We start from the raw sequence: 14,757 nt of genomic DNA on the forward strand, positions 1-14,757 counted from the left end.
GTTCACTAAGTAAGTAGTATTCCCCTTACTTTCCTTTTTTCGTATGGGCCAGTCCAGCAGTCCTGGAGATCTCTGGGCTCTATTGGCTCCACAACCCATACCTTCTGGCCAGGTTAAAACTCTACCAGGGTGGTCTTCTGTTCATACCAGAGTTTCATTATTTCCTGGCTGGCCTTGAGGATGCTCTTGGCTTTTTTCCAGAAGCAGTGCATCTAGATCTTGGGTGGGTTTACTGGGAGCTTTCCCCCACCTCTCCTTGACAAGGCTCACAGGTACTCTGACAGGGTAACCATAGAGGAGTTTGAAGGGACTGAATCCTGCTCCTTTCTACGGCATCTCTGTGTAGGCAAAGAGAGGGCATGGCACAACAACATCCCACTTATGCCTCATGGCCTCAGGTAGGCCTGAAATCATGCCCTTCAATGTCTTGTTGAACCTCTCAAATACACCATTAGTTTGGGGGTGATAGGTTGTGGTGAACTTACAAATTACACCACATACGTCCCACATGAACTTCATGTACGCAAACATGAATTAGTTCCTCAGTCAGACACTATCTTTTTGGGGAATCCCAAACAGGTGAATATGCCCATCAGAGTTTTGGTCACCACAGGTACAGTCACCATCCTCAGAGGGATTGCCTCTGCATAGTGTTTGGCATTGCCCACCAAAACCAGAATCAGCCTAGGGCTGCATTGGGGTCCAACGGGCCAATGAAATTGAGGCCCACTCTTTCAAAGGGGGTGCCAATGACAGGTAGTGGAATCAGCTGAGCATTCTGCTTTTTCCCTGATTTCCAACTGGCCTGGCAGGTGAGACAGGACCTGCAGAATGTATCTGAGGCGTTCTGGGCTAATTTAAGTAGGCGGCAAGCCTGGTGAAGGTCTTGTCATGCCCTAAATGTCCTGCCCGGGGTATGTCATGAGCCAAACCCAGTAAGATGGCCCTGTGACACTTGGGTACCTCCAGCACATCAGCTGCCCCAGTATCCGGAGCCTTAGATTTGATGATTGCCAGAGGATTCACCTGCTGCATGGGCTGAGGCCTATCACCTCAAGCCCTCAAAAGTCGGACACTCCCTCTGTGCTTTGCAATATTCCTCCCTGGCGAACCCACCTTCAACTTGCCAGCCAGCAAGCTCAGGTAGATCATCTAGGGCAGCAATGTCCTTCCCAGGTGGCGCAGGGGCCTCCTCCTCAGCAACCTTGCCAACCTCCATCGTGGGAAGTTCAAGGACCAGTTTCATGTACCTCTTTTCCCTCTCCTTGAAGCTATGTGGGCCATTGGTTTCGGCCCCAGTTGCCCTTGACTCCCTGGGCAGCCATCGACCATGTCATCCTACATACCCACTCAGGCATTCCCATCATCTCCAAGTGAGACTTGAGCTCTACCTTTCTCCAGGTAGTATACTCCAGGTCGTTACCTAACAGACAATCTATAGGCATAGCAGGGCTCACAGCTACTTTCAGAGTACCAGAGAACACCCAAACTCAAAAGGAACGAAAGCCACTAGTAGATGGCTCCTACGATTGTTGACGACTTTGACTTGGTGAAATGTGTTCAGGAGGACCTGCTCTGCAGACAAGCTGACACTTGACAGTTGTCATGCTGGCTCCTATGTCACATAGAGACTCATTCCACTGCCCATTAATGGTGACCAATCTACCTATACTTGGATGTATTGGCAGCCATGTGGGCTTTTAGCACCATATCCTCATCCCCCAGGGACACTGGGGTTACCTCTGTCCGTTCTCCAAAACCAACTGAAACTATCTCCTACTCGAGTGCTATATTGGCCAACTTAGGTGTCTGCTTACCAGTGGGGGGCTGCACCCCTTGGGACATTTGGATTCACCCTAAAAGTGACCATATGTATATTGGGGTATAAACCTCCCTCCCTTATGGTCAAAGAAACCTTTCTTCTTAGGATCAGACTGGGACTGGTTATTCCCTTGAGAATTATTTTGGGGTCTTTTAGGAAACCCCTTATTTTTAAGCTTTTCTCCCTCTTCTTTTTTGTGGTGGGAACTCTGACCACCTTTGCAGGTGTTCCCCCAGATACCTTTTTGGACATTCTGCTGCTAGCCCAGAGGTCAGCTTCCTCAGCAAGCTTCCTGGGATCAGACAGCTCGCTGTCAACTAGATGCTGGTGCAACTCTATAAAACAGATACTGAGCATGTGCACTCTCAAGATTAAACTGTACAACCCAACATAATCATTTACTTTCTTGCCACGCACCCAGCCATTCAGTGTCTTCCTAGAGTAATCAATTAAATCTACCCAGGATTCGTTGGGGAGCTTCTGACTGTCCCTGAATCTTTGGTGATACTTCGCCTGGGTCAACCTCTAATGTTAGAAGTGTGACCCTTTTAAGTGTTGGCATGTGTTTCTATAGACCCACTCCCCACCACAGTGCTCTTCAGGAACCCTGCGTACCTTCAGTTCAACTTCATAAGCAGAAAACCACTTATCAATGTCATCTCCAACTACATAATTAGGTACCAAATCCTTGGGCATACAAACCTTCTTGTCTCCTTTAGGAGCTGCATGTTTGCTGCCACCATCACTGCTGGACTAATACTGCTTAGCTTTGAAGTCAAGCTTTTCTAGACTCAGTTAATGAACCAGAAGTAGTTTCTTTTCGGCTAAGACTCTTTCAGCCTTTCTCTCCTTTGCTTACATTCTTAATTTTGCCAACTGCAGCTGGAATTCTTTCTCCGCTCTCCTTTCTTCTGGAGTCAGGCCATTACTGAAGACACTGTTTTGTGCCCTCAAACGTAGCACAAATCCAGGGATGTTCCCCTCAACTGCTGCAGGTAGTCCACGGAAGAGCCATTCACATGCTCCCCCACCTCATCATTCTCTTGTTGGTGGAACTTTGCCCAGGCCCTCCGCACCATTTGAAACTCAACCTTCTTGGTGACTCCATGGAGAGGTACCCCATCCATCTGCAAAAGCCTTTCAACTGGCTAGCTGTGTAATCCTCCAAATTATCCAGCTCAAACAACATGGCTCCACTTGTAGAACCAGCCAGAGACATGATGTATAGGATGTAATAAAAATGCAAAGCAACAAAAAAATCAAAATGGTCTTTAAATGTGGGTAGGTGGTGTACATATAGGTATAGTATTGCACTACACAAACATAAGTCCTACCCTCGGTGCTGATCACCAATGTTAGAAATTGGGTCTTTAGTTGGCAGAGATATGCACTCTGTCCTAGTAGGAACCACAATCCTAGTCAGGGTAAGTCACAACACATGGCATGCACAGTTTTCTCATCAATATTGCTACTGCAGATTTACAGTGATATCAGTGATGCTATAAAAGATGTCATGAATACTGTAAAATCTGGGGTTAGTATCAGTGCATAAAAAGGGCGTGAGTTATAGTTACCTTACGGTACGAGTTATAGTTACTTGAAATAACTCTAACTATAACAGCAACATTTCTATGTTTTTGAGTGATTAAATGGGAGCCTAACTCTAATGTTCTTTTGACATTAGTATTTTTAAGTGAATTTCATTTTTTTTTTAAATTGTATTTCGTAACTATATCATCCCTGTAACCTTTGGCTTTTATAGTGAATTTGGTTTTTCTAAACATAAAGCAATTTTAATTATTATTCATTCGCCCAACTACATGGCCTTTAGCTGTGCATGGCGGAAGTTGGCTGCGCGGCCTGGCCTGTGACCAACTCCCTATAACTACTCAACCCCACGCCCCGCATGTCCAAAGGACATGCGACCTACCCCACAGCACCAATGAAGTACTTCTTAGGTTGAGATGTGATCCTATTCCTGTGCATCAAGAATGCATCTCCAAAAGTTGTTGGAAATGTACTCAGGCGGTTCTTTTCATAAGCTGACCATCTTCCTTGGAAAATGGGGAGAAGGTGTCCCATATGACTAAAGTATATGAGGTAGGGACAAAAGGGTGGGGTTTCTAGGCCATTTTACATCCTTGTCATTTTTGAAAGGGATAAGATGATCTCTGGTCTTAGCATCAGATGACAAGAATGAACCCACTCGTCACAATCACTACATGAAATATTGCACTTAAAAAAGGCAAAGATGCAAACATCTTTTTCAAAGTTTAGAGATACCTTTTCATGGTGGAAATGCAGAAATAAAACACACGTACTTATCCTTGGCCATGTGCATGAAGTTAGGATGATTAGTACTTTACAGAAGTGGAGCTTCAACATGGGCACTGATTTGTGGCAGAATGAATCCTTGTAGGAGGCTGGCCTGGCTTATAGTGGGTACCTGATGGTACTTACACCTTGTGCCAGGTCCAGTTGTCCCTTATTAGTAGATTAGTAGTGTTCTAACAGCTTAGGCTGATAGAGGTAGCTATAGCAGAGCAGCTTAGGCTGAACTAGGAGACATGCAAAGCTCCTACTATACCACTTATCTCATATAGCACTATATCATAAGAATCACAATACTCAGTTACTAAAAATAAAGGTACTTTATTTTTGTGACAATATGCCAAAAGTATTTCATAGGATATACTCCCTTAGGAGGTAAGTAAAATACACAGAATATACACACAAACCAAAACCAGGTAAGAAAACAGTTAGAAAAGTAGTCCAAACACTGAAGAATACAATAGGATGCAATAGGCCTAGGGGCAACACAAACCATAGTCTAAAAGTGGAACGCGAACCACGAATGGACCTCAGGCCTAGTGTAGTGTGTAGAGGGTCACTGGGAGTGTAAGAAAACACTAAGGGTGTCCAAGATACCCCAGCCCAAGACCCTGAAAAGTAGGAGAAAAGTTACCCTACTTCCCCAGAAACACATTAAAGTCGTGATAGTAGATTCTGCAAAGACAACAACTGACTGCAAAGCACTGAAGACGGATTCCTGGACCTGAGGACCTGCAAAGGAAGGGGACCAAGTCCAAGAGTCACAAAAGTGTCCAGGGGGGCAGGAGCCCACTAAACCCCGGATGAATGTGCAAAATGGCTGCCTCTTGGTGAAAGAAGCTGAAGATTCTGGAACAACGGAAGATGCCAGAAACTTCTCCTTTGCACAGAAGATATCACATGGCGTGCTGGAGGATGCAGAGTTGTTTCCACGCAGAAAGACCACAAACAAGCCTTGCTAGTTGAAAAGGTTGCGGTTGAAGAAAATGGTTGCTGCCCGGGCCCAGGAAGGACCAGGAGGTCGCCCCTTGGAGGACCGGTGATGCATAAGTTTGGTGCCTGCATTAGCAGGGGGAAGATTCCGTCGACCGATGGGAGATTTCTTCTTGGCTTCCAGTACAGGGTGAAGGCAGACAGTCCTCAGAGCATGCACCACCAGGAAACAGTTGAGAAAGCCAGCAGGATTAGGCGCTACAATGTTGCTGGTAGTCATCTTGCTACTTTGTTGCGGTTTTGAAGGCGTCCTGGAGCAGCCAGCGGTCGACCCTTGGCAGAAGTTGAAGAGAGAGATGCAGAGGAACTCTGGTGAGCTCTTGCATTTGTTCTCCGAGGAGAAACCCACAGGAGAGACCCTAAATAGCACTCAGAGGAGGATTGGCCACCTAACCAGGTAAGCACCAGCAGGAGGGGTCTCTGACATCACCTGCTGGCACTGGCAACTCAGAGGCCTCCATTGTGCCCTCACACTTTTGCATTCAAGATGGCAGAGGTCTGGGACACACTGGAAGAGCTCTTCTGGGCACCACCCAGGGGTGGTGATGGACAGGGGAGTGGTCACTCCCCTTTCCTTTGTCCAGTTTCACGCCAGAGCAGGGGCTGGGGGATCCTTGAACCAGTGTAGACTTGCTTATGCAAGGAGGGTGCCATCTGTGCCCTTCAAAGCATTTCCAGAGGCTGGGGGAGGCTACTCCTCCCCAGGCCTTAACACCTATTTCCAAAGGGAGGGAGTTCAACACCCTCTCTCAGAGGAAATCCTTTGTTCTGCCTTCCTGGGACTGGGCTGCCCAGACCCAAGAAGGGCAGAAGTCTGTCTGTGGGTTGGCAGCAGCGGTAGCTGCAGTGAAAACCCCAGAGAGCTAGTTTGGCAGCACCCAGGGTCCAGGCTGGAGCCCCGGGGATTCATGGGATTGGCACCCCAATACCAAATTTGGCATGGGCCGGACAATTCAATGTTCTTAGGCATGTTACATAGCCATATTCGGAGTTACCATTGTGAAGCTACCCATAGGTATTGACCTATATGTAGGGCACACGTGTAATGGTGTTCCCGCACTCACAAAGTCTGGGGAAATTGCCCTGAACTATGTGGGGGCACCTTGGCTAGTGCCAGAGTGCCAAAACACTAAGGGGGTCATTCTGACCCTGGTGGTCTAAGACCGCCGGGGCCAGGGTCGGCGGGAGCACCGCCGACAGGCCGGCGGTGCTCCCAAGGGCATTCCGACTGCGGCGGTAAAGCCGCGGTCGGACCGGCAACACTGGCGGTCTCCCGCCAGTGTACCGCCGCCCTTTGGAATCCTCCAAGGCCGAGGGGATTCCGACCCCCCCTACCGCCATCCAGTTCCCGGCAGTCCGCCCGCCGGGAACCGGATGGCGGTAGGGGGGGTCGCGGGCCCCTGGGGGCCCCTGCAGTGCCCATGCCACTGGCATGGGCACTGCAGGGTCCCCCGTAAGAGGGCCCCTACAAGTATTTCACTGTCTGCTTGGCAGACAGTGAAATACGCGACGGGTGCAACAGCACCCGTCGCACCTTCCCACTCCGCCGGCTCGATTACGAGCCGGCATCCTCGGGGAAGGGAGTTTTTCCCTGGGCTGGCGGGCGGTCTTTTGGCGACCGCCCGCCAGCCCAGGGAAAAACTTAGAATACCCTCCGCGGTCTTTCGACCGCGGAGCGGTATTTCGGAGGGGGGAATGACCCCCTAAGTAACTTTGCACCTAACCTTCACTAAGTGAGGGTTAGACATATAGGTGACTTATAAGTTGCTTAAGTGCAGTGTAAAATAGCTGTGAAATAAAGTGGACGTTATTTCACTCAGGCTGCAGTGGCAGTCCTGTGTAAGAATTGTCTGAGCTCCCTATGGGTGGCAAAAGAAATGCTGCAGCCCATAGGGATCTCCTGGAACCCCAATACCCTGGGTATCTAGGTACCATATACTACGGAATTATGAGAGTGTTCCAGTGTGCCAATTAGAATTGGTAAAAATTGTCACTAGGCTGCAGTGGCAATTTTAAAAGCAGAGAGAGCATAAGCACTGAGATTCTGGTTAACACAATTAGGCACCACACAGGGAACACATTTAGGCCACAAACTATGAGCACTGGGGTCCTGGCTAGCAGGATCCCAGTGAGACAGGCAAAAACTGACACACAAGTAAAAATGGTGGTAACATGTCAGGCAAGATGGTACTTTCCTACAATCCTGCACTGCACATTTATCTGACATAAATATGCAGGGCAGGATTCATTTTAAAAAGAATTGTTGTGGTGCTAGCCAGCTCCCTGCCTCCTGCGGGAGCCAACATTGCTCACACATGGAGGAAGCTGCTGAAAATGCAGTTTCCTGCATGTGAGAGCAATCTTTTCATCTCTTTCCCTTCCCACATGACATTGGGCAGGAAAAGAGGTGAAAACTCTGCTCCCAGCAAGTAGGAGCAGTTTCAGTGCTCCCACTTGCTGGGACCAGAGTTATGTTTGCTTTTACGGCTCCCAGCAAGCAAAAGCAAACATCTATCTCTAGAGAGTGGGTAACGTTGGAGGGAGCAGCAGCCGGCCCTGGGGGCTGGCGGTCCCCAAGGCAGTGTATGGCTTCAGGAGGGGGGGCTGGGCAACCACATCCTTTTTTCTACTTGGGCTGGCACCAGGGAGGTGGTGGTCCCTGGGGCCATATATTATTCCTGCCCAAATGTCTATGGAACCAGGGAAGTGGTGGCCCTCTTTGCTAAGGGATCTGCACAGACCCCCTCTTTAAATGTAATTATAGCCCCAGGGAAGTGGTTGTCACCGGGGCCCGGAAGGGGTCCATGCATCCCTCAACAGTAATTATACCGTTGGCAAGGGAAGGTAGTGGTCCCTGGCATCAGAGGGGGTGCCCCCCTCCCTGTAAACTTATAAAATGTAGCCCAGGTGGGGTGGTGGTCCCTAGGGCCCGGGGAGGGGGGTCCACATTCCCCCATCACATTTTTATCAAATGGTCCTGGGGAGGTGGTGGTCCCCTGGGATTTTAAAAGCCCTAGGAGGGGGGCACCATGCACCCCCTCATTGATCATAAAAATAACTATGCCCCCAGGACCTGGCGCATTGGGGACCGCACTTGCTTTTTTTTCAGTTCACAGCAAAATCTGTGAATATTAGCAAATTTTGCTGTGAATTAAAAAATTAAATGCTTTTTTGTGCTGGCAGGGTCTTATGGGGACCCATTGACCAAAGCTGGGGAAAAAGGGAATTTCTACCTTGCCTACTTTATTTTGCATTTTTATTTGGGACCCAGATTAAGTTGAGTCCCAAACTGGCTGCCAAGTTATTGTGATTAAAGTGATGGCAGCCAATCAAATTTCAGCCCGAGATCGGGACTCTTCACAAAGTATTCACTCTTCTAGATATACATATTTGGATTTCCTTTAACATCTCAAAAACCACAGAATGGATTTACACCAAATAAGAACAAAAAGCCTTTTGGGCTGCATCAGTGTCTAAAGAGTCTAAGGGAATTAACATGGCAAACATAAATTTTTACCCCCCCTTTCCTCTGCCCCCGCTTGATAAATCACCCCAAAGCCTTCCATGCACAAGACCCAACTTGACACTTTTTTGGGATTTATTTTTGAAGATTCGTCAAATGCCGCTAAAGATATAGCCAAGTCAAAAAACGCTTTTCCTATGGAAACTAGATTCTACATATACCTACCTACTTCCCATGTCAATTCCCATAGAGATTTTAGACACAACTACAACTCGAACCGCTGGAGGGAAATACACCCAATTTGGCAGAAAGGTAGCCCTTGGTTTATTTATAATATGCATCATTTGTTGATGGTACCATGCTAACTTTAGGAATTGTGCTGTGTTGTAAGGTGATTGTACCCTGTGAAGAAGACTTCTGATGGGATTTCATGAATCATGTTTGAGAGAAAACAGTTTTCTTGTGATTTTTTCACAACGGTGATGGGAGGTGCACCACAAGCAAAAATGAGATCATACTTTATGTAAATTCACACTATTTTTCTGAGCCATATGAGAATGAAGTCTGACATTCTCAGTAAAACATGTATCACCAACAGTAGCAACCTGTTATTGGATTCCCTTGTATTCTACTGCAGCCTTCCAGAGTGCTCTAAAGAACAACTAGATCACTAACATTCTTACTTATGACAAGTGTGTGGCATACCTGGACCCATCTTGATTGAATTAACTAAAACCATTTAATTTAGAAAGGAACAAAATGAGAGGTTTCATTTTGTCATAGAAGTTATGGTTGGTGCCTTATAAAGCAAAATGATGATGTTACAAGTGAGTTTTCAAATATCTTTCTCTTCTGTTTCATTAAAACATTCTGACATGCAGTTTGAAACATGCACTTTCAACACCAACACCAGACTGCCAGTCAACTCCCCAGTGATCAGCAGCTTACAGTGTTACAAACAGCAACTAGGGTGCTAACATTCAGAACGTATGCCGAAAGTGTGGCCCATCTGATTGCCATCTTGATGGATTTGAAGTGGAAAACTGAAAGCATTTTCTACTGAGGATACTGCAGTAAATAAAGAAATTAGGGTGCTTCATAACCAATGAGTCTCCCAAGATTGTGACCAAAGACAAAATAGCCCAAATGCTGCACACATATCACCCAAATGTAGCCCATGTATAGCCCAATGACAGAAGTTTGCAAAACTCTTCATTTGTTTGTTTTTGTAGCAGTTTTATATAGCGCAGACTTGACCTGAAGGTATTGAAGTGCTTTACATAAGCATCAGTTACATAACACAAGGACACATTCATTTTGGTTTTAGGCATGGGGAAATTGAGTGACACCCTTGTTGCAAAGTCTGCCTCTCTGGCCGTAGCACCACATTCTCTCCGCTAAGTGCAACAAATAATTAAGTGAGCAACTAGATACAAAAAATAAACAGAAAATTATTTACAAGCTTTTTCGTTATTTGAAAACTCCAAAATGATGTCCTCATTTTAGTTTTTAAGAGCACTACCCATAATTTCTATGTGAATAAGACACTCTCATGTTTATAATTTTTTTTTATTTTTTTTAATATTTTATTAAAGATATAGGGTGATACAAAATATATAGAAATATACTTTTCAAAGCTTTTTCCTTTTTTACAATAGATGTTTCTGCAATAGATATACAAACGTGTACAATCTGACAGGTATTCCTGACTGGATAATTGAAAGATTATAAACACCCTCTTGGGAGGAGCAGGTGTGGGGGGAGAGAAAGACAATATGAAGTGTTGATCTTGTAGTAAGGAAGAGATAGATAGGGGTGTCTTCTGGATGAAGGAGGTGGGGGAAAAAAGAGGGGAGTTGGGGGGAGGGATTGCTGGATGGGGAGACTAGTAGATAAATAAGGGAGGCCATAGACCCCATATCAAGACTGGTAAGACCTGAATGTATGTTGTTCCACGGTTCCCTGTCCGGCGTAGGGTATCGTCCGAAGGAGAGCAATATGGGATTTGGGCCTAATTTGTTGTGGTGTAGAATAATGTTAGGGTAGGGGTTTCGACCTCTGTGGGGGAATAATGTCAATGGGGAGTGCATAGAAAAGAAAATAAAGAGGTCCTCCATAGTGACTTGTTCGTTATTATGAGGTCCTTTAAAGAATGGGTTCTTCTTGTGTATGTTAATTTCCCAGACATAGGTTATGTGAAAGCACAGGGGGAGATGTCAGCTTGTTCAGTCCAAAGTCTGATTCGTTTGTCTGGGTGGGGCAGCTAGAAAGTGGAAGAGGGGGAGAGAGGGTAGGGAGAATAGCTAGAGAAGAGAAAAGAAAGAGCAGGAGGGAGAGAAATAAGAAAGTAAAAGATTTTGAGAGAGCAATTGTTTCTCGCAGACCGTTGGTCATTGTCCATTCGCCAGCTGCTTTATGACTTTGTCAAAAATGGACACCAGACTTCCTCGAATAGCGCCACTTGGTCCTGTAAGTTATAGATCACTTGTTCATGGGTGGCTGCTTGATACATGGCAGTCATCCATTCTGTCGGCGTGGGGGCAATACTAGACCTCCAATGCCGGAGTACACATATTTTGGCTGTGGCAAGTGCAGTGTGTAATAACCTTTTTTGGGCTCATGGTAGGGAGGGGTATGGGCGTATATCGTGTAAGAGAATAAGTGGTGGTGGGGTCGGATTTGGAATCTGTATAAAGTCCAATAGGGCGTGGCGTACCACATCATATAAGGGCTGTATCGTCGGACAATGACATAAGATGTGATGTAGGTCGCAGTGGGGTTCTATTCATCTCCAACATTTCGCATGCAGAAGCAGTCCTGCCCTGAGAAGTTTAACGGGGGTCCAATACCAGTCTTGAAGAACTTTGAATAGGCAGAATTTCAGGCGGGCTTTGGGTACCTGTAGAGGAAGCATGCCTAGCACGTATGTAAAGCGTGGTATTGTAGTCATTCTGACCGCCTGTGTCCTACCCCACATAGACAGGCCCAATAGTGACCATTTGGCAAAATCCTGTTTCATTTTAGATATGAGGGGATCTAGGTTGTCCCTAACTATATGTTCCAGACCCCAGTTAATAAATGTTCCTAGGTATTTGAGGCAGATCGGTGTCCATTGGAATGGAAGGCCGTGATCTACTGCTCTCGTCGTTATGCGGAATAAAGGTAGTGCTTCGCTTTTGTCCCAATTTACCCGGTATCCGGATAGAGGTGCGAATTCCTCTATGTTGGCGAGCAGTGCAGGTAGGGAAGTTTCTAGATCGGACAGGGTTAATAAGATGTCGTCTGCATAGAGATAAATTTTGGATAAACCCCCGGTTATTCGAATACCTTTTATCTGTTGGGAGTTCCGTATAATAGCTGCCAGGGGTTCCATGGCCAATAGGAATAAAAGCGATGACAGAAGACAACCCTGGCGTGTGCCTCTTCCAATAAGAAGGGGTCTTATAAGAAGCCCCTGCAGTTAACCTGTGCTGTGGGGGTGGTCATATAATAAACGTACTTTAGAGATAAATTGTTCCCCTAGGCCAAAGTGCTTCATGGTGGTGAATAAATAGGGCCATTCGAGGCGGTCAAATGTTTTCTCTGCATCTAGGGATAAAGCAAGGGCCTCTTCAGGCATATGTAGAGCTTCCAGCAGTGTATGATAGAGAGTGCGCATGTGGTTTCTGGAAGTGCGGCCTGGTACGAATCCTACTTGGGTATTATGGATCAGAGATGGTATCACTTTGCATAGGTGTGCTGCTAAAACGCTGGCTAGGAGTTTGACGTCTCCGTTCAGGAGGGAGATAGGGCAATAGCTGCCACAGAGGAGGGGATCTTTCCCTGGCTTAGGCAGAACGACAATTGTAGCCCTGTTGGATAAAGCTCCCAGAGAGCCTTCCTGACATGCCTCCATTAGTGCTCCATGTACTACAGTGATTGCCTCTTCCCCGGCCCATTTATAAAATTCTGCAGGGAATCCGTCCTCTCCTGGAGATTTATGGTAAGAGAGGTTTGTTATACCTTGTGTTATCTCTTCCCTACTTATATCACCGTCTAGGAGGGCTCTGCCAGCCTCCGGCAGGCAAGGCAGATTGGCCGTGTTAAGAAATACCTCTATCTGTGCCTGATCAGTCATCGTTTCCGAGGGATAGAGATGTCGGTAGTACTTGGCAAACTCGTTCACAATATCTTGCGGACGAGTTAACACCGCTCCAGAAGAGGATGTTATGGCTGAAATGGCGGAAGCAGCCTCTCTTTGTCGGACCCGGGCTGCTAGGAAGCGTCCTGCTTTCTCTCCTTATTCGTAATTACGGTCTCGCAATTTTTGCAGTGCGTATTCCACCTGGGACGTGTAGAGTTCATTGTGTGCCATGCTGGCTTGTTCTAAGGAACGGCATAGTCTAGGGGACGGTTGGGCGGTGTACTGTTTAGTGAGGTTCTGAATTGTGGTCTCTAGGGTGGTTTGACGGGCTATTCTGTCTTTGTTGGCCAATGCTGCGTCTCGCATCATATTCCCTCTCAGTGTCGCCTTTGCCGCTGCCCATAGGACCCTTTTGGAGGTCACAGTGCCTGTGTTCTCTGTCATGTATGTAGATACGTGTGCTCTTAATTGCTCCTTCCCTTGGGGGGAGCGGTATCTACGTACAGCGAGGCGCCACGGTTTTCGGCCTGGGAGGGACAGGCCTACTTGAATCAAAATTAGCGTTGGAGAGTGGCTGAAAGACCAATGTCTAGGATGCAGGTGTCCAGCATGTGGGGAATTACAGTATGTGATACCAGAAAGTAGTCCAGGTGCGATTGGGTGCCATGGACGGCCGATATAAAAGTATATTCCTTATCTTTCGGATGTTGTATTCTCCAACAATCCACTAGGCCAACGTCCGCAGTTATGTCTGTCAAGAGTGCTCTGTCGTGATTATTGCCTATATCAATGGGGCCTGTCCTATCCAGTATGTCGTCTTGGGCGAGATTCCAATCTCCCCCAATTATATATCGGGCAGTCACGATTTCTGTCAGGAGACGGTCTGGTTGTAGGAGGAATGTGCATTTTGGGCCGGTTGGTGCATAGACGGAGCCCACGCATAAAAAGGTATTCCCTATTTTTAGTTTGCCAAATATGTACCTTCTTTCTGCGTCGCTCCACATTTTAATGATTGTGATCGGAAGGGATTTTGGCATTAATATCGCCACCCCGCACTTGCGGGGTGTGCTGCTTCCAGGTTCTTGGTTCGCTGGGCAGCAACTGAAAGCAACCCTACCTACCCAATCCCGTTTAAGTTTACCGGAGTGTCAAGGTGGGTCTCCTGTACCAAGGTGATATCTGCTTTTTTGGATTGAAGATAGGACAATATTTCTTTCCGCTTATATAGCTCGTCATGCCATGTACATTCCAGGAGAGAATACGCAATGGTCGTGTCACTTCGGGGGCCCTTCTCGGCATCCTGGACGAGTGTGTAGGGTCGCGTTTGTTCCGGTGTCAGCCCTAACGAGGGAAGAGAAGGAAGTGGTTGCTATCTCTTTTGTTCAAGTGGGAGTTGTAGTGGGTTATGGGGGGGGGGTGCAGCTGGCGGAGGTCAGGAGTGCTCTCTAGAAAAAAGAAGAAAGAGAAAAGGTAGAGGTGGAAGAGGGAGAGAGAAAGTGGAATAGATAGAGGAAGAGCCGCAGAGAGCTATAGAGAGAGAGGAAAACAGAAGAAAAAGAAAGAAAAGAAAAAAAAAAAAAAAAAAAAAAGCATGCTGGAGGTTCTGCTTCCTTAGCTAGTTCTGTAGATGGCGGGTCCGGTTCCTCTCGGGCTCGCGTGTCGTCGGGGTGGTCCCTGTCGGGAGGGGAGGGGGGCAGGAGGAGGCAGCCGGCTTTCTATATGTTAATGGCAGTGAGGGGTGTAGGAATCATGATTATATATTGAGAGTCAAGAAACAGGCCTAATTGTCAGTGGGTGGTGATAGTGTAGTGTTTAGCCGTTTATATAACTGGAACATGTACTTTTAGGAGTAGGAGGGGTAGTTGGTTATCATCATGCCTGGGTGGTACTGTCATAAGTTATTATTGACCGTGTATGAGAGTTGACAATAAGGTGAGGTAGGGGGGAGAGGATAGGAAAATTATTACAGGATGGGGCTTAGTGCGTGTTGCATAATATCTGATGTTTCAGGGGATGGGGGGAACG

The sequence above is a fragment of the Pleurodeles waltl genome, chromosome 1_1 (genome assembly GCF_031143425.1).
Source record: "Pleurodeles waltl isolate 20211129_DDA chromosome 1_1, aPleWal1.hap1.20221129, whole genome shotgun sequence".
NCBI lineage: Eukaryota > Metazoa > Chordata > Amphibia > Caudata > Salamandridae > Pleurodeles > Pleurodeles waltl.